The 18,886-nt window shown below is 37.5% G+C and overlaps 1 long non-coding RNA gene across 5 annotated transcripts in view; it reads right to left on the reverse strand.

The window, feature by feature from the left end:
* Nucleotides 1-18,886, reverse strand: part of LOC135308612 (uncharacterized) — a 126,801-nt gene that overhangs the window by 20,988 nt on the left and 86,927 nt on the right. The window contains exon 5 of one of the 5 annotated variants that reach the window (XR_010369000.1): nucleotides 8,349-8,715. The exons of 3 other annotated variants lie outside the window; for them this stretch is intronic. This is a non-coding gene — a long non-coding RNA (uncharacterized LOC135308612). Of the gene's footprint in view, nucleotides 1-8,348; nucleotides 8,716-13,205; nucleotides 13,459-18,886 lie in introns of those variants that run through there. One more of the 5 variants, XR_010369002.1, reaches the window with a different exon arrangement.

The raw sequence follows: 18,886 nt of genomic DNA on the forward strand, positions 1-18,886 counted from the left end.
CACGTACACACCTTACAATATTTTAGGTTTTTTGCCACTGAGAATAACAGGCTACCAGTTATTAGGATTGTTTTTCTTTTTCTGTGTACAAAGTGCTGAATACATTCTCGTAAGAGACTGCTCCACATTCTCATTGAAGTTACAGAAAAAATAAGATTTACAAAACTGACACTGGTACAAGATAACAAAGAGATTTGAGTAAAGGATGCTTTTTCATGACCTGTTTTTCACTTTGAGAGTGTGCATGCACTCAGGTATACATAGCAGCACTTGAGCTCAGACACATTTATTTTTAATTACTTTGATACAGCTCTGAATATTACAGACCTGCTGGATAAGAAATTGCAAATACTTGCCAAATCCCAGTGATTTAATCAGGAAGGAAGTTCATTCTCTGAATCAAGTGTATGACTATAAACAAAGTCTCTTCTTGATTTTAATGAAGAGAAAGAAATATGTTTCTCCTCAGCTTGTATTGCATATACTGTATATTACCTTTCTCTAAACTATACCTCATGGTTGAACAGGGAAGATTATGGCCCAACATAATTTTTTTATTTTTTTGAGTTTAAATCAAATCCCTTCAGCCTCTCAGTAATAGAAATGAAACAAAATATTTTAAGAAATGGTTCTTTCATTTTTATCTATCAATAGCAAAACATTATGGGAAATAAAAGCATTTGAAACTCAAATTCCTACCAATGGGAACTGCTGAGACTTTCAAAACTAGGGGAGAAGAGTGGAGAAAACCACTGGAAGCTGCAAGTTTGTGATAAATACTGAAATACCAAATCAAATTTCTACCTAATTCTGCTAAATTCATTGTGTCACTCTAGAAGCAAACTCTATATCTTACTTCCCTGGCACTGCAGTCAGTGGTTAAACACAAGAACAAGTTCAGACTGAAAGCAATTTAAAAAGTAAAGTTCATTTGTCTTGTAAAATGCAAAGTTCAGTTCTCATAATTCAAATGGCTTCAGACAATGCTGGTGCCTTGTGCTTTCTGCAGGCCAGGAATAGATATAAAAGATTCTGTGGGCTGACTCTATTAATCATAACTTCTAAAGAAATTGAAAACATGCTTGAATATTCTGCTGTGATTCCCTGCATTCATTCTTCTGACAATTGTTTTTCTTGAGAAACCATTTATAAAGCTCTAATTATTCACAGTTCCATTTATTAAGTGAGTCTGGGGCTCTGCAATGGCTAGTGTTTTTTATCATTTTGTGATAACCATTGCACCATTTCACCAGGCATTGCTCAAAAAGCAGAAGAGCCCTCTGCTCACAAAGACAGGAACTAAATGTTCTTGACCCTGAAATACATAAAATAAATGGAGGACTGTGACAAAATGCTGTCTAAATACTTCAAGGAAAGCTCTGTATACTGTTTCTTTTTGTCCTAGTCAGATCCTATTGATCCTATTGTGAATCCTATTGACACAGAGAAGTTTGGAGCCCACCCACCTGCTCAGTTTTTTCAGCAATTCATCAGCAAAAACATATTTCAGTGTGTCAGAGGCTCCAAGTATCATCACACTGCGGTCTGAACATGATAATTGTGACTAAGGAAAGCTTTTGCTTACACTAACTGGGGCAGGAAAGGTTTTCAGCCCTAAAGAACTGCCTGCAAATCCCTCTAAAGTGCAGAAAATCATCAGGACTCCTATAGCAACATTTCCATAGGGTAAAGCATTTACCTCAAGAGCTTGAGAGCCCCTCTATCACAATGCTGTGCCCTCACTGTTATTTATTAAAAGAGCATGCAATATCACTTCTTGTTTTAAAAATTATTTATTATGAAGCTAAAATCTCTGCCAAGTGCCTTCAGGCTATCTTCAGTATATTTTTACAAGCAATTTCTAAAGCAATGTATATGCAAGAAATGCTCTGGAGACACAAAAGCATAAGAAAGGAATCGGCACCCCTTTACCCCAGCTCAACACTGAGGCAGAGCAGCCAGACCTTTGGGCTCAGCACACTCCCAGAGGCCAGGAGGTGTTGGTTTGAACACCTCTAGTGGTTTCAGGAGCCAAGTCCCCTCCACTCTGGAACAGAGCTTTCATCCCAGAGGTTCTGCTCTTCCTTTATTTGTACCTTCTTCAAAAGCAGGGTTCAACAACACCTACTTTGGAAGAAAGGAGATGAGCCTTCAAGTAAGAGAGTTTTGCAGAGGTGGGGGTAAATACCCCCCCTTTTGCTGCTGGAGTGGAGGTGAAATCTCAGCAGGGCACTGAGTTTCAAACCCCTCTGTGTCCTTGCAGAGGGGTTTGATCCTATTTCCAGGATCCTCCTTGGGGCAGATATCCAGCCCATAGGACTCATCCTGGGGTGCTGTCCCTCCACTGGGCCCGATGCAAGAAACTGGGGTGGAACAGACTGTGTTAAGGAGACTTCTTACTCATCCCATTTCATTAAGGTCATTTTTGCACACTGAAAAATGATCATTATGTAATTTAGATGCATTAACTTTTGGCTACAGCTTCAATGTCTCTGAAACTGAATGGTCACTGTGCTATATATGAAGGGACTATTAACTCAGATTAAAGAGCCAGCTTGGCAGGTACAGCACATACACAGGATGAATTTTTATTTTGAGGCTTGAGCAACACAGCAAATTCTCACTTGGCCAAAGGTGATCCTGTCAGATGACATCATGTCAGAGAGCACTAAATAGCAATTGAATGTTCTGTGACAATATTTAGCCACACTTGCATAGCAGCAAAAAGTCATCCCACAAATGGGAATGGGGTGAAGTTGTCTGGGTGTGAGCAGGTGTTCTGGAGTGTAATTCACACCTCACAACCCTTTTTTTCCTTCAGACTAATCTACCTAGAGTTAGCAATTTGTACTGGCAGGATAGCCCTCCTGCATCTGCCATGCCTATCAACCCCAGATCATTCTTAGCTCTGGGACAGATTCTTTCCTCTCTAGCTGACAAGTCAGGCTGAATTTTCTAATGGTTGCTGCTTTTCACATTTTTAAATAATTTGTGATACACATCACATCCCATTTCCCCTAACATTCTTTATAACCTATTTCGAAAGAGAGTAATCAAAGTCTCTTGCAGCAAATGTAGTTGAACATTCAAGATCTTGAACAGAGGGAGAGGAACAAAAAATAAATCTCAATTTATGGTCTAAATCAAGTTTCCCATCTAGACTCAATTCTTTTCCCATTTCAACCTTTATGCGAAAAGAAATAGGACTCATTTTGAAACATTTAAAGAGAGAGGCATGGGCCTTTGGATATTTTTTTCCTGGATTCAACTCTGATAAGCCTATTATGTATTGCCAAGGTAAGAGTCAAAACACAATTCCAATACACCTTTTAAAGCTACAGATTATGCTTTTTGATCTAAATCTCTAGGTTAAATTGCCTTTAGAGATAATATATAAGCTTTTGTTAACATCCTGCTAACCCAGTTCCCCCCAAAAAAAACCCCAAAACCAAAACATAAAACACAGACCAAAGAAGAATTGATTGGTAAATTTGCTTTAGTAAGCATCAATCTATTTTTCAAGAGAAAAAAAAACAGAGTATAAGTTCTACTGCAAGAGATCTGCCAGGGAAGGCAGAGTTTTTTTCTCTATCACAGGAGGAGTTAATTTAATTAAATTAAATGTAGAAATACAAGGCCATGTTTTAAAGCTAATATTGCATAGGAAAAAACAAGTTTCGAAATGTTGCGGAAAGGAGATACTAGAGTTACCGAAAATAAACATGACAACGAAAATTATCAGGAATTCAACAGAAATGCATTCATCAGATTTCTCTCAATAAGTCTAGTGGTCGAAATATTGCTTCAGTTTTTTTCATGCCAAAATGTTTTGGTATTATTTTTGCTTCTGTTCAGATTTAACTCACTGGTAAAGAAGATACTGAAGAGTTGGCTCTTTTCTCTGTGCTGCGACCACAGCCTTGATTAGAGTGGGCTTGTCACGAGCTGTTGGGGATCTCAGAGCAAACCCTCCAGCTGCCACAGCAGGATGTGGTGCCAAGCTGAACCTGCTGGGTTTGAGCAATGGAAAGCAGACTGAAATCTGCTCAGTTCCATTGAAAAAATGGGCAAAGCAACTCTGCTCACTCTGTACAGACTACAGGGTTTATCCCACTTGGAGAACTTCTCCTTTCTAAAGTCATACTTCTTTGGGAGAAGATACCTGGTGGCTGTTAAACCTTAAGTTCCACAAAAGAAAACAACTGAAATCCATCTCATAAAAGAGAAGGGAAATCATCTACTACTTTCAAGCAGCTATAAACCAGTGTGTGTCAGCAACTCACTAAGCCATTAAATAAACTTGTTCCTGGGCTTGAATTCCTCAAGGTCCCATTTAAAAGAAATTAGGATCTTTTTTTAATATGCAGAAAACTCTAAAGTGCATGCTAAAATAACGTCTCAAAAATTATATAAATTCAGAAGCGGTTGGTTGACTAAAACAGCTTTGCCAACAATGTGTTTATAAATGATTTGGTTGTTATTAGAAAGTACTAGAGCTGTTATAAAAGTACACAAATGCATTAATAAATCACAGCAATTACACAGTGTTTTACATCTTTACAGTGCCATGCAGAAGTGTAGTACACAAATACATTTCATTATTAGACTTTTATGGTTTAGTTAGATGCTTTTCCTGCCACTTTTGTGGCAAGCCTCACAACTGGATAGTCCCTCAGACTCATTCTCCTTTTTCCAGCTCACATGAAGCCATTTAGTTAAATAGCAAAGGCATTTTCAGGCCAGGGGAGAAGCTTCTTTATAAAATAGGGAACTTCAAAGTCTTCAAAACTATAAATCAATTTCAGGGTAAAAATTTATTAAATTTCCATTTTAGAAACAAAAGAAGCCTCCAAACCTCTTCCACTAATTCCCAGAACTAAGTTCCTTCAAAATTTTTTGCAAATGAATCTTTGTGCTCATGACATGCAAAGAGCAGCTTTTTTACTATAACTTTTCTGAAGTATTCTATTTAACACACTGGATTGAAAAATATAAGAAGGTGTCTATTGACAAGAAAAAAAAATTACTCTGTTTAGCCTTTATTTATAATAGACATTCTCTAAGACAGATTAATTGTAGGGGTTACAGTCACTCAAGAAATATTTTTTCGGTGAATGGAATTTGCAGAGAATCTTAGACCAATACAAGCACATTCTGGGAAAGATGAGCCTTGTCCATGTTCTTAACCACGTAAACAAAGCTTGTTTTGAAATAATTTTACATGAAAAATCATTGGTTTCTCAGAAACAGGAATCAAAGAACCCTTGAGTCCAAGTGGATGAGACATTTGGCTTAGGCTCCATATGGGATTGCTCAATGGCAGCAATGACAGCATAAACCTGGAGGAGAGCTCAAGACAGAACAGGGTCAGAGCAGAGACCTCTGACAAAATGAAACTGGCTAAGAAAGCATAAAACCTCCTGAGGGATCAGAATGAATGAACCTAACCAAATAAGGGGTTATCTTCACAACTCTTTTGCTCTTTCCAATGCAAATTCTTGGCAAACAAAACAATACAAATCTGAATAGAATCATTTAAGAGCAGCTGTGACACACTTTTGGGGTTTTTTACCTAGAATGCAAGCTGGAACAGAAGGGTTCTTTAGTATAAAGAATAACCAATATGAGATGAAATGCTGACAACAGAGATTTTCATACTCAATGGAAAAAAACATACATATTTTAGAAGCCTCACTGCAATTTAAGTAGTTTGACTGTACCCTATGAATTTGTAACTGTGATTGTAGAAGTAGCTCCAAATTGCACAGCTAGCTGCTTGGAATCTAAGGATGAAAATGTTTGGGTTTGGTTGTTTGGTTTTTTTGCATCAGAACTTCTTTGTGTACAACCCACACAGGCCCATCAATATATGAAATGTAAAATGTGAAATAAACCTCCACAAACTAAAATACTGGGATAGCCTTAATTATGTATCACCATCACCCCTCTTTTTCTCAGAAAACTCTGAGAGACACAAAAATATAGACCAAAATAGCTACAAGCTTGAACTTGATACAAATTTAATCAGAACCAAGAACTCATTCTATTCTGTGAAACAAGATTCCTGTAGAGTGTAATGGCATAATTTCAAAGAACATGAGAAAATAGGATTCCATCTCCCATTTTACTGTAAATCGCCCACATGCAAAACCAGATTATAGTCTCAGATATCTAGATCAATCTTTTTTGAATTTGTGAAGAGTAGAGCAGAGAATTGGAGACTTCTCAGTTATAAAGGACTCCCTCAAAACCTCTCCTGAGATTCCAGGCACAGACTATTGATGCTCTCACTTTTTTTTTTTAACGTGTTTGATCAGTTTGGCTTTGATGACCCAAATGCTACAAAGCTTCCTGTCACATACTGGTAACAGCAGAAGTGGTTTTGAATAGAGAAAAATATCTTTGCACAGTGACAGCAGCACCCAATTTTTTTAAAATGGTTGTGGGTGTTTTCCCCCTAAGGCAGTAGGACATTATGGGTAATATCCCTTGCCTTCCCCATCTCTGACCTAACGGCAAATATTTGCAGTTCTCCACTGATCTGAGTCCACATATGAAGAAAACAAACCAATTGCCTTCAGTTAGTAAATGCTAATGTAATCAATCCCATCACTCTTTCATCTCGTGTAAAAACACACTAAATAAGCCTTATGCCATTACTACCAAATGCCCAAGTTCATAATTGTCATATAACAAATTCCCTTTCCTGCTTCTAGCTAGGAGGTATCTACTTACTGCAATTTAAGTGAACTTGCTCTGCCTGTCTGCTGCTACATCAATCTTCCAGCTATTGTATTTCTGCTTAATTTGAAGAACTCCACTGATACCAGGTGCTAGGGTAAGGAAAGCTTATTCATTCTAGAGGGACAAGATGGTCTGAGAAATTGTGAAAGACACAAAAAATATTAAATGCAATCAAAAGAGTAAAGTGGAGGGCAGGGCAGGAGGAAGACTAAAAATAAAGGATGGTAGAAGACCAGATAAGGACTAGAGAACTGAAAAATAGACCCAAAATTCCTTACAACAATGCTTAGCCTGCAAGAAAGCAACTCAGTGCTTTTCTAAATGACTTGCTCCCCAAGGATTCTCAGTTCCTGCTCAGGGAGCTGTGCAGTGCTTTACTGACAGTTTTCCATGCAGTCTTTCTCTTCCAAGTGCCACTGCCCAAGGCTTCATATTTTCACCTTTCCACACCACTGCTTAGGTGCACATATTTGAACTGGGTTGAAGGGAGAATAAATCATTATCAAATAATGAAAATATAAAGCCTACACCTCTAAGGTGACAGGCCATGCTTTGCTGAACGCCAGAATACGCTTACATGGCAGAAGCATTCAGCTCATGCTAGAATCTACTTTAGTTTTAGCCATAGCAGGCCGTGGCTACTGATATTCGGAGTACTTGGGCAGATCATGTGGCTGACAAGCTAAATATTAATCTAGACAAATTAAATTACAAATATGATGGGAACATGCAAGTCTGAGTTGATATGTCTCAGGCTGTGTTTCTCTGATTTTAGAATGAATGCCCTAAGCTGAATAAACAATTCATATCTGCACTAGTCCCAATCAGAGACATCAAAACTCATTAGTACTTGTAAAGTAAAAAGAACCCTCCCTGTCAATTCCTTCCTTGTGTTGAAAAGCAAGTTCAGCAAAAGCATTATTGAGCATCCATGCACCTGTGCAATGGATTATAGCAGGAATTCTACTGCCTCTTACAAAAGGCAGTGACTTACAGGACAGCTGAGGTCAAGCAAAAAGCATACAGAGAAAAACATTAAAAGTTCCTTTGGAAGACATTGGATTTTTTTTTCCTGCTTAGAGGTTAATACTTATTTTGTTCATATTATCTTGATAATTTGTAACCAGTATACTCCTCTTCATTCAGGCAGTAGTGCTTGTTTAAACTTGATCACATCATAAGGCACATGTTATATCTGATAAACTATGCTGAGTAATTGGAATGATGTTGGCTCCAGTCCAAAGCTTTTCTTTGATCTTCCTGAATCCTACTTCCTTTTATATTTAATTTAGCATAAAGTCTAGCACTGCATCTCAGCTGTCAGCAGCAAGTAAGAGCTGCAAGACGAAAAAAGGCAACCCCTTCACCCACCTGTGTGACAACTCCTGGTGCCAAGCTAAAGCAGCTTTTCCAGCACTGCCTGACAATGCAGGGAGAGCTTAGGTGGAACAAAGCGCTCAGCTCCAAGCTAGAAAGGGAGAGTATTGACAGCCCATACAAAACAAGGAGCAGGCTTAGTGTCTCAGTGGGGACATTAACCAGGGCTCCGGGAGTGCTGTGTCAGCACGCCCACACAAAGCACCCACACAGCTCCTCACAGCCAAATCACTTCACCGGGAATTAAAGAACGAAGAGACACTCAGAAGATCAGTAATGTTTAATAATGTGAGCAATGGCTTTCAGAAGCCTGTATTTAGTGGTATTTTTAGCCTGAATTTCTGATGAATTTTGTGTTATTCCATGACCTCCTCTGACCTCATTATTGACCACAGTAAAGCCAAAATATTACAAATTATAAATTATGTAGGAAAGTGAGAAACACTGGCTCATGTTTGGATGGGAATTTAACTGAACATGAAGACACCAGAATTACACATTTCTCTCATTAGCACCATTCTGCTGAGAAAGAAGTGAAGTTTTCTGACAAATGATTCCATGAAGCCAACAGAAACAGTTGTGCTCATTCAGCCCCTAAGAACATTAAAGAGAAAAAATACCAAAGTGTCAATGAACTTTGAAATTACAAGCTTATCTACTGCTCTTTCAACTAATTTGTTTTCCATAGCAGAACCGTACGTGGCTAAAGCTGTCTCAAGAAGCATACCCATGGAGACAGTGAGCAGAGCAGAACACTTTGCTGCAGCAAGGCAGCCCCAGGAGCAGCAGAGATTTGTCACTGCTTGCAGGGAGAGCTCGTAGCCCCTCGGTCACTGATGACAGTGCACAGAGAGCAGCAGTGCTCTTGTCACCTCTGGGAGCAGCCCAAAGTGTGCCCAGACTCCCTCCCAGCAGCTCAGCTGGCAGGTGAACTCAGAGGTTTGTTCGTGCCTGTACAATGCAGATATTCAATCCCAAATTGAGAATAATTGGATTAAAGCTAAATTGAATTTGGAATGTATCTATAAACCTTCTATTGCCAGCAGGAATTACCAAGGCTCTCAGACTACTGCTCTACTAATTGCTATGACATTGTCCAATAACTGAAGGTAAAAACATTGGGAATGCTGATAAGAAGCATACAAACCACTTGAGATTTAACTCATAGTAAAGAGTGGCATTCTAAATCTCTTACCATCATGTAATTTCTTTTTGTTTAGATTTTTTTCTTTTCATGGAATATGCTCATTAATGCTCACAAGGTTTACAGTCAGGGTTTATGAACTTATTTTCCCAGATTCAACTCCTGATTTTTATTGCTTCATTTCATTAAAAACAGTGACCTTTTTTTTCTATCAAAAAAGATAAGAACTGGGAAATACAAGAAAATATATAGAGAATGAAAAGGGTTATTTCAACCTGTCATGAACAATGTCTAGTAAAAGCCTAAACTTTATTGTAAAAAAATTTTTAAAGCACTTGAATATATTTAAGTGGCTAATGGTTGCAGAGGTGAACAACCAATGCTGTTCTTCTCAAGCAAAATGAGGCACTTACATGGGATAAATTTTTGCAATGGAAAGACAATTACTTTTTTTATATCCTCCTTGGAGCAATAAGGTTACTCTAACAACCTTGAACACAGAAACCACTTGTTTTATCCTTTATTCCCTATTGAATTTAATTTGCTACATTCTGGCTTAAAGTAGCTAAAGAGGAAGGAATTTAACATACAAGTTTTCAACCAAATTACTTGTTCTGTGAAAAGAAATTCTCATAATGTCAGTAGTAAACATCTTGGTTCATGAAAGCTTTCCAGGTCTCTACTTTCCAGTAAAAAGCAGTTGAAATTATAGGAATCTTCTGAAAATGAAGATTTTCCATAGTACTTTGCAGTGAAGTAGGCATTATTATATATTATACATTTGTGCTGCATACATCTTTGATATAAAACCAAATCACATATATATATGTTCCTTCCCTTCCTGCATTTGTATTTTTGACAGAAGATAAATGACCTCTTTCTTTCTAGTTCCATCTTTTATTTTTAATGTTAAAGAAAATACATTAAAAATCTGATTGCATCTATTATTGGCTGTTTTTCTCCCTGTGAGATAGAAAATCATTGGCACTCACATCTGCAGTGTCACAGGATGAAATTAAAGCTTCATAGTGAAAAGAACACATGGAATTCACTTTTCCAACCACCCAGCTGAAAAGATTTTTCAATGCAATCAATAATTAGAAATAGAGAATTTGGAATATGGATCATTTCTAGTCAATTTCTAGCAAGAAATAGGAAACGTATTATGAGTATAACATATTGAGAAAAAAACTGTGGGTCTAGCTCTCTGATTTTAATTCTCTTGAATTAGACCCCTTAAGGCTGCTGTATCTGGAATGGTTTTTTTCAGTTTTGAATGACAAAGAAAAGGAAGTCATTCCAGTGCTATAACTGAGGACAAAACCCTGTCCTCTAAACATTTATGCTTATAAATATGCTAATCTTGCTATCATTTTGCCTTAAAAGGCAGCAGCCTTTCCTTTACAGCTCCTGACACGCTTTGATGTGCTGCCCATTTAACTGGTTTAGATGGTATTTTAAACCAGAATTTAAGAGCATCAGACAACACTGTGACTGCCTTCAAAAAGAAGCTGTTGTTGCTGTAACCAAAGTTTAATAACCATGTGGGAGGGAGATGAGTTCAAAGAAGAGATGGGAAACCTGGGACCTCGGAAACATCTGGTGCCTTTTCCACAGGTTATGGGAGTTAAATTGCACAGGGCTTCAGAGAAACCATTCTATTTGCTTCAATATCCAAAGATAATGCAAGCCACAGAGGATGACAGGAAGGTCAGGGATCCTGATAAATCAAGTATTTAGAACAGTCTATCTCTTTCTGCAGTACCCATCAAAAACTTACTGGAGCTCTTGGGCAGAAAAAGACAAGACATTTTTCCAAGTGCAAGGATCACTTGCACTAAATACCCCTGAAAAGCAAATTTATTCCAGCATGAATATTTACAACACCTGGCTGTCTGAAAGCAACCAGTTTTAAGAAGAGATAAATAAATCTTCAGCTTAGTAAATTATATGGCTGGGAAGTTTTATATTTCTTCAATGAGAACCTAATCTGATCCAGGGACTAACGGGAAGAATGAGATCCTTTCCATTGAATTCAGGCAATTTTGGATTAGGCTCTTGATTTAAGTTATTATTTTTTATTTTAAAATAATATCCAGTATTTAGAGTTTTCCATGGTGCTTAGGAAGTACGATTCAAATGTCTCATAGAAAAATCAGTCCCCTCCCTTCAGAGATGACGCCTAAAAAACTCCAAGCTCTTTTTTCCAAGTTATGCCTCTGTTACCAAAAATAAAGAAAAACCAAATTTTTTTAACTCAGATTACTCAAACACAGCTTTCCATCTTTATCTTTGTTTCTAAAGAGAGAAAATTAGTACCACTTGGTGCTTTCTATTTCTCCTGTTGTGCCTTCTCTCCTCTCCCACCAAAGCAAGACAGAGTTGATAAGGAAAGCAGGTAATACAGAGAAAATTGAGACATTGTTCATATTTCTCCTACTCTTAGGTTGGAGGGTTTATTATTTTCATAGAGCCTCCTCCCCCATTTGTGGGCCTCTCATACAGGAACAAACATTCAGCCTCAGGCTCTCAGACAGGCCTCAAGAGGAGGAGTGTGGATGATTCTCAGATTTGTTCCTTTCTCTCAACAGACAAAAGCCTTTTTAGTTTTCTGATCATACTTTATAGCAGTACTTGCATTTTTGTCTCACTGACTGTCAGCTAGCACCAAGAACCATTTTTCTTTTTCCTGGCCACTTCTGAAGCCAAATGGATCATGCTCAGCCTCCCCAAATTAGCCCTTCAAATGTTATTGTTGATTCTTCTGTTTCTAAGCTTTTATTTACAGGGAAATTTCACCTTTGGAAATTTAGTCCAGCTGACAGAGCCAAGCATTCTTCATAATTAATTTACATTTCTGTTTCTGATTAAAAAACCACCACAGAAATCAGGTCTTCGTAGGATGAAGTCTCCCCTAAGTGCCAGACAACTGAAGGCCACATGGTTTTATCACATCCTAACACTAACAGTGCTTTGACGTGCATTTTACTGGGGAATTAAACCTGGTTAATTGTCTAGTTCTGATTACAACTCTGGACTGGGACCTTCACTTGTGAAAGACTTGTCTAAAGGGAAACCCTTTCAGAATTTAAAATTTTGTGAAAAAATAATTTCAACAATTCCTAAAAAACATAAAACTACATTTTCATAAATAATATTGTTATAAGATATGAGCTACTGTATAACGAGCTTGAGAAATTGATCCTTCCCAATTCCTCCTTTTTTTGTCATTTTCAGTCACCTGGGACTTCAGAACTGTGTGAAAATAAATCTCTTAATAAAAAAATATTATCCAAACTGAAATCTAGAATTAGAAAAAAATAATTTACTACACAACAATAAATCTAGTTCTATTTTTTTCCTATTTCATGAACATTTACTAGCAAAAGATCACAGAGAAGAAAACCTTCTGTGGCTTCCCTACATGAGGGAGGTTAGGTTGGTTATTGGAGAAGGTTCTTCACCCAGAGGGTGGCTGGGCACTGCACAGGCTGCCCAGGGGAGTGGTCAGAGCACCAAGCATGCCAGAGCTCCACAAACATTTGGGAATGCTCTCAGGCACAGGGTGTCATCCCTGGGGTGTCCTGTGCAGGGCCAGGAGTTGGACTCCATGACCCTTGTGGGTCCTTTCCAGCCCCAGCACAACACAGTAAATAAATTTTCAACAAAACTAAATAAAATGAAACCATCACATTAAATTCTTCAGGATGCTATCATGGTTTCAAATACCCAGAAGCTGTAAAAAAAAACAACAGCATTTTTTCTCATTATAATACCACAAACACCACATAAAAGTTTATATTAGTCCTCTGGTGCAGGCATGGGAATGCAAGCACTTTATTACAGATGCAGTTCTTACTGCTCACAAAGCCCACATTCCATGGCAGGGCTGGGAACTGGATGCCATGGCAGCCAAGGATTTATTCTCACACATACAATAGTTTGCACACAACACGATTGATAAGGTACAAGGAGGACTGATGTAGATCCAAATGGGTATCTACTTTAGTTTTTGTTTCTTCCTATTTTCAAACCAAAAAGTGCCATATGCTTAAGGTAATTTCAATTGTTGAAGAATTGCTTGTTTATTTAAAAGTTAAACAAATTAGAATTTAGGTTTCTTTCACTTTTCTTTACAGTTTCAGTTCACAAACAGCATTGCCACTTGGAGTTCCTGCAGTAATCCATGAAGACTGTAACAGAAAGGGCAAAATAGGAGTTAAGAGAAATTTGCTTTAACCCTAATTAAATCAATGGCTCATTCATTTAAACACCACCAAGACACATCCAGCTCAGCTGGGAAAATGGTTCACCAAACAGAGCTAGCCTGGGGAATTTCTCACTACAGAAAAAGGGTTACAGAAATATATGGTGAACTAGAGAATTTTTTTTAATGAAAAGCCTGAAAGGCAGTTTTCAGAATAAGCCAGGATTTATTCATGTGTTTCAAGTATGCTACTGTACAAGAATAGCTGCAGATTCTTTGTCCTTACTGTGTTCCTTGTTGTTATCCATAAATTTCATCTTGCATTGATCAATGTAAGGCATAACAGTGGCCAAAGGCATCAGGATGCTTCAAGGACAGACTTTATGGAAATCAAGGGAGATAACTTGTAATAAATTTTATTCACATCACTGTAAATGCTTTACATTTTTTCCAGTCAACAATTTCCATTCACACACTCCTGGCTGCAGGGAGAAGCAAAAATCTGTGACCAAACTCCTTATTTTCTAAATATGAATGGCACTTTGTCATGGACTCGTAAAACCACAACTGTGACTGCTTTCTCTACTTTCTTTTTGGTTATTGTGCAGAAATGCATTTGATTCCTGACATTTAAGAATGTAGTAAACCATAAGAAATGTTCCTCCATTTTGTGTTACATCACATTAGCCTGCTCCTACAAGGATGAATCACTGTGTTCTCTGCAGTTCAAACTCTGCACAGCACTTCCATCAAAACTGTTCAAAGCATGGCTGCCCTGTTTTTATGTTAACCAGAAGCAAACATGTTCATTATAGGTATGTACTGGACTTCCCTTAGGCCATGATTTTTCATCCTTTGAAAATGTATTCACTGTCTTTTCCAAGCATTTTCAGCCAGCTGATATTACACTGGCATTTTGCCTTCTCATGATGCCATATGCCAGTTTCTGGAGACCATCACGCAAATGACAAGAATTTAAATAATTTGTTACATCCTAAAAGCTCTAAGTCCCTTCTGTATGGCACTGTCATACAACTGCCAGCTTGGCTGCCAGCTTGTTCTTGTTGATTTAGGAAGTTAGAAAAAAAGGTAAAACATGGAAGATAAATAATCAGAATAACAAGTAAAATGAGATTATTACAATGACTGAAATTGAAAGGCAATACCACTTTTTGTCCATTACAGGCAGAGAGGGAATTAACCTTGAAAAATAAGCAAACACACAGAAAGCAAAGTTTTCTATACTTACAAGGGCTGAAACCCATACCACAGGTAAATAAAACACAAAACTAACTTTTACAAAATCTCACAGAACTATCCACAATCCTATTTTCACAGTCCAAACTATTCCAGAAACTTTTAATCTAGTAGAGTTTCAGGAATTTCCCTCCCCTGCCCCCTTCCAATATTAAAAGCCTAAGTTTTTTTGGTTTTTTTTCTTTAAAAATTAATATCAATGTAACTAAATATCAAAATTAAGGTACATTCACTGTTCTTATCCTGACCCTCAAATACATTTAGCTACGCATGATGAAAAAAATAAATCCAGCTAGTCTTGTATGGCAGTGAATATCAGAAGAGAAATCCTATATAAAAGATGAAAAAAACAAAAAGCCACAAAATAAAGAAAATCCAAATCTGAGCACAGCTGATCCTGCAATGGACAGCAAGAGAGGAAGCCATCAGGAGTTTTATCCTGCTAAATGCCAGCATATTTCACTCACTTGTATATGCAAACACCAGAACTGTGCTAAAGCAGCAAGCAAAGCACGAAATATAACAATTGATCATATCTAGAGCCGAAATTCAGAGTAGTGACTCTGCCCTATTCTCCCCACCATTATCTCCTGCAGAACATATTACCCATTTTTAAAATAGTAACAGCACGAATATATCAAATCATTCACCAAAGGCCTCTTTGAACACTCCATGACCATTTCTGAGGGGGAAAAATCAAACCCCTCTAAGTGGCCTGGCCCCAGTTCACTGCTCCATGCATCCCACACAGAGGGGTGCTTCAGATGAGATGGATTGGATACATTTGTTAAATAATCCTAAACCAGGCAGCAATGTCAGAGAGGTAAGATTTTTCTTTCAAAAAGAAAGTTGCTTAGTAAGTCTAAGACCTTTATAAAATGGAATTTAAGCTCCTACCGGAAATGTATCTGCTGTCTAAAAACCAAAACAACATAAACAGAGGAACTCCTATGGGCTGTTTACTGATTTGCTCTAACAGTTCATCTCCCTGAAAGGCTCTTAGAGCAGCAGTAAGGGCAAAGCAGCTCTCTCTACATATTGACTCTGGGATAATGATACAAATTCAGCTGATAAATGGTAACACTTGCTATTGTCTGCATCCACAGGAGACTTAGTTATATCTCTGAATATCTGCAGTAAATCACCATTTTAAATGGGGCACTGCTTCACATTCATGTTAGGGCTTACTTTTGAGTTTTTATTCTTTTTAATAGGACCCTCATTTTGTAGCTAAACAGATAAATCATTGTTCACTGATATCAAGAAGCAGGTTACTGTAATTGACCTGACATGAAAATAGGAGGGAAATACCCTTAATTACACCTTTTATCCTGAGCTACTGTTCACTCCCTGTCCTTGTGAAGTTCCTGTAATGAGTTCTTGAGAGCAGCCAGCATTATTTCATAGTTTAGTTACTTTATTAGGTGCTTCCAAGCATCAGTTGGTGAAGATATGGGTACAACTACAAAATTCTGCCAACTCTTAAAAAACTATTCTCTAAATAAGAAAAATCAGGAGTGTGTGACCTCATCCTTTTCAAAGCATGTAAGCAAAAAAGAGACTAATAATAAACATTTGTGTGATATGGTTATAAGGATAAGATGTTAAGCATTAAAAATTCAGTTATCTTGATACTTGGATATCAGTACTTATCTAATCAAAGAACTCAGATTACTCGCCCTGCTGAATTCTGTAAGGGTTAATTCTTGTCTGGCTAACGTGTATCAGCAGAATAGACCAAGCAAGATTTGTATCAGACTCAAATATTTTTAAATTCTAAGTGGCCATCACTGAGGTGTTAAGGTCAGCTCCAGTGACTCAGTGTGTTTTGATTCCATAAGTGTCATAGTATAGACTGTATGGCAACAGTTCAATCCTAAATTGCCACTGAAGCAATGACAGTATAAAATTCATTTATGACTGAAGAAGAGCAGAGATGCCAAGTGGCCATTTAGCACATTTATTATCCAAAAAACTGTGGTGTCTATTCTATGATTGAATATATTTCCTTAAGTGGCCTGGCTATTTGAAGGAATTGAATTTTAATTACTTTCTGATAGAAGATTATGAAACTTAGACACAGAATTTAAGTATATGGTTTAATATTTCCCTTTCACTAAGGAAATTAGTAAAAAAAGAATTGAAGAAATACCTCCCAAACTGTATACCAATTTCAGTTGTATCTCAATTTGAGTTACTAGGTTAGTGTATCCTGAAGGAACTTGAACATTTGTACCAAAATCCAGCAAATATGACATGAAGCATAAAAAAATCTGTTGCCTAGATTAGAGTAAGCAAGAGTAAAGTTAAAAAAGAGCTGTTAGGTACCAGCTGATGACTTTCTCTGATGAAAGATGCCACCTGAATTCAGGGTGAGTAAATGCAGCTGGAAACTATTGCTTAGTCAGGTAAAATAACCCTGCAGTTCATAGGACAGGAACCCAGTGTGAACCATTAGTAACACTGCAAAATAATTGACTCCACACAATTCCATTTCTAGCAACGGAACAGTTTGAAAATGAGGATATTCACCTTTTGGATCACATAGAAAGCGGACTGTGCTCCAGCACACTAAAGAAGTTAGAGAATGAAAAATAATTAGAGAGAACTGAAAGAGGCTGAAAACATTTATAAAACAGTTTTTAAGCATAAACAGAAAACCAGGGTTGGGGTTTTAAAATTATCAGCAAAGGTAGGAATTACTTGTTTTTACCCAGTGGCTGAGTAGTTTAAGAGCTCTTTTTGAGATGTCAATTCTCTGTCCTCAGTCCCAGAGAAAGAGAGCTGAAATTCTTCATTTCATAGTATTTTCCTAAATAATAACTTACAGGACTGAGCACCAGCTTCCATTACTGCAGGGTTTCCATTCCTCATCACAGGTGTGAAAGCAAGAAAGAAAATCACTCCATCTGCATCCCCAAGCAAAGACATAGCCGGGGGATAAAAACCCTGAGTAAAGTGGAATCCTTCAGCAAGAGAACTCACATGACCAACCAGACACTTGTCATTCCACACTTAAATTTTACTAGTGGGGACAATATCCAATTCTGTGAAGTAGCATCAAAACCTTTATTGACTGTCCAATTAGGAGTCCCTGGAGCCATTCATGCTTTATTTCTGTCCACCATACTTATTTCAAAAAAGTACCTCCTTTTGGAATTAAGCCAATCTATAAAGAAAAGCTTTAAGCAGATTGTTAAAGGTGCATTGCTTTATGAGTTCCTATTGGATTTTCTAGATTGAATCTAGACTGCAGTGAACAAAATTATCTTTGGAATTATGGACTAATATGTGTATTTTGCTCCTGACACTTTTATTAAACTTCATAATAACAGCACATGCTAGCACTGCATTTCAACACCTTGCTGCAGTAATTCCCCTGATTTATTTTGCTAACTGTGCCTTCAGATGTTGACTCAGATAATTTTCTCTTATCATTACCAAATACAACAAGGAAAGGGTAGTAATTCAGAAATGGAATACCATGCTGTTAAGATAGTTCTATCACAGGAAACATTCCTGATGAATTTTTTTCCTACCTCACTTCTGCAATCAAAACATAACCAACAATGTAGTTTAGTTTCAAACAACCAAACCCGATTTCTGAAGTTTCAGAGGCTGGGGGGCTCTTTGCCCCCATGTTTTGCTTTTTGCATTACATAGAGAACAGAAAGCCCTGACCCTGAAGAGCTCAGCTGTACCCACTTACAGATACACTACTGAATGCAGTATATATTGCAAAATTTAATCATGTATCAGAAAAAGCCAGCACTATTTCTCATGCCAAAATACTTCACCGCAAAATTATGTTTCAGATTAAAAAAAAGTCATTATCTTTGAGAAATGACATCTCCCCTAGCTGAACTGTGTCTCTCCTACAAAGCCAAGCTGCTTCAGTGTCAGGATTACACAGAGGCAGAAGTGAATAAAACACTGCTCCCAGTGAAATAGTCAGTGGAACAGTCGTGCCTCTCATATGGCTGCAGGAAAAGCAGGAAAATGCCAAGTGAATACGTCCAGTAGATAAAATTCCATGTCTTAACAGTGTTTCAAAATACATAGAATTATTGTGTGAATTAATGCCTTTCTGGCAAGTTGAAACAGCTGTTGCTGAAAAAAGTTTTCATCATGTGTAACATGATGAAACATAATAGAGG

The sequence above is a fragment of the Passer domesticus genome, chromosome 10, assembly GCF_036417665.1.
Source record: "Passer domesticus isolate bPasDom1 chromosome 10, bPasDom1.hap1, whole genome shotgun sequence".
Lineage (NCBI taxonomy): Eukaryota > Metazoa > Chordata > Aves > Passeriformes > Passeridae > Passer > Passer domesticus.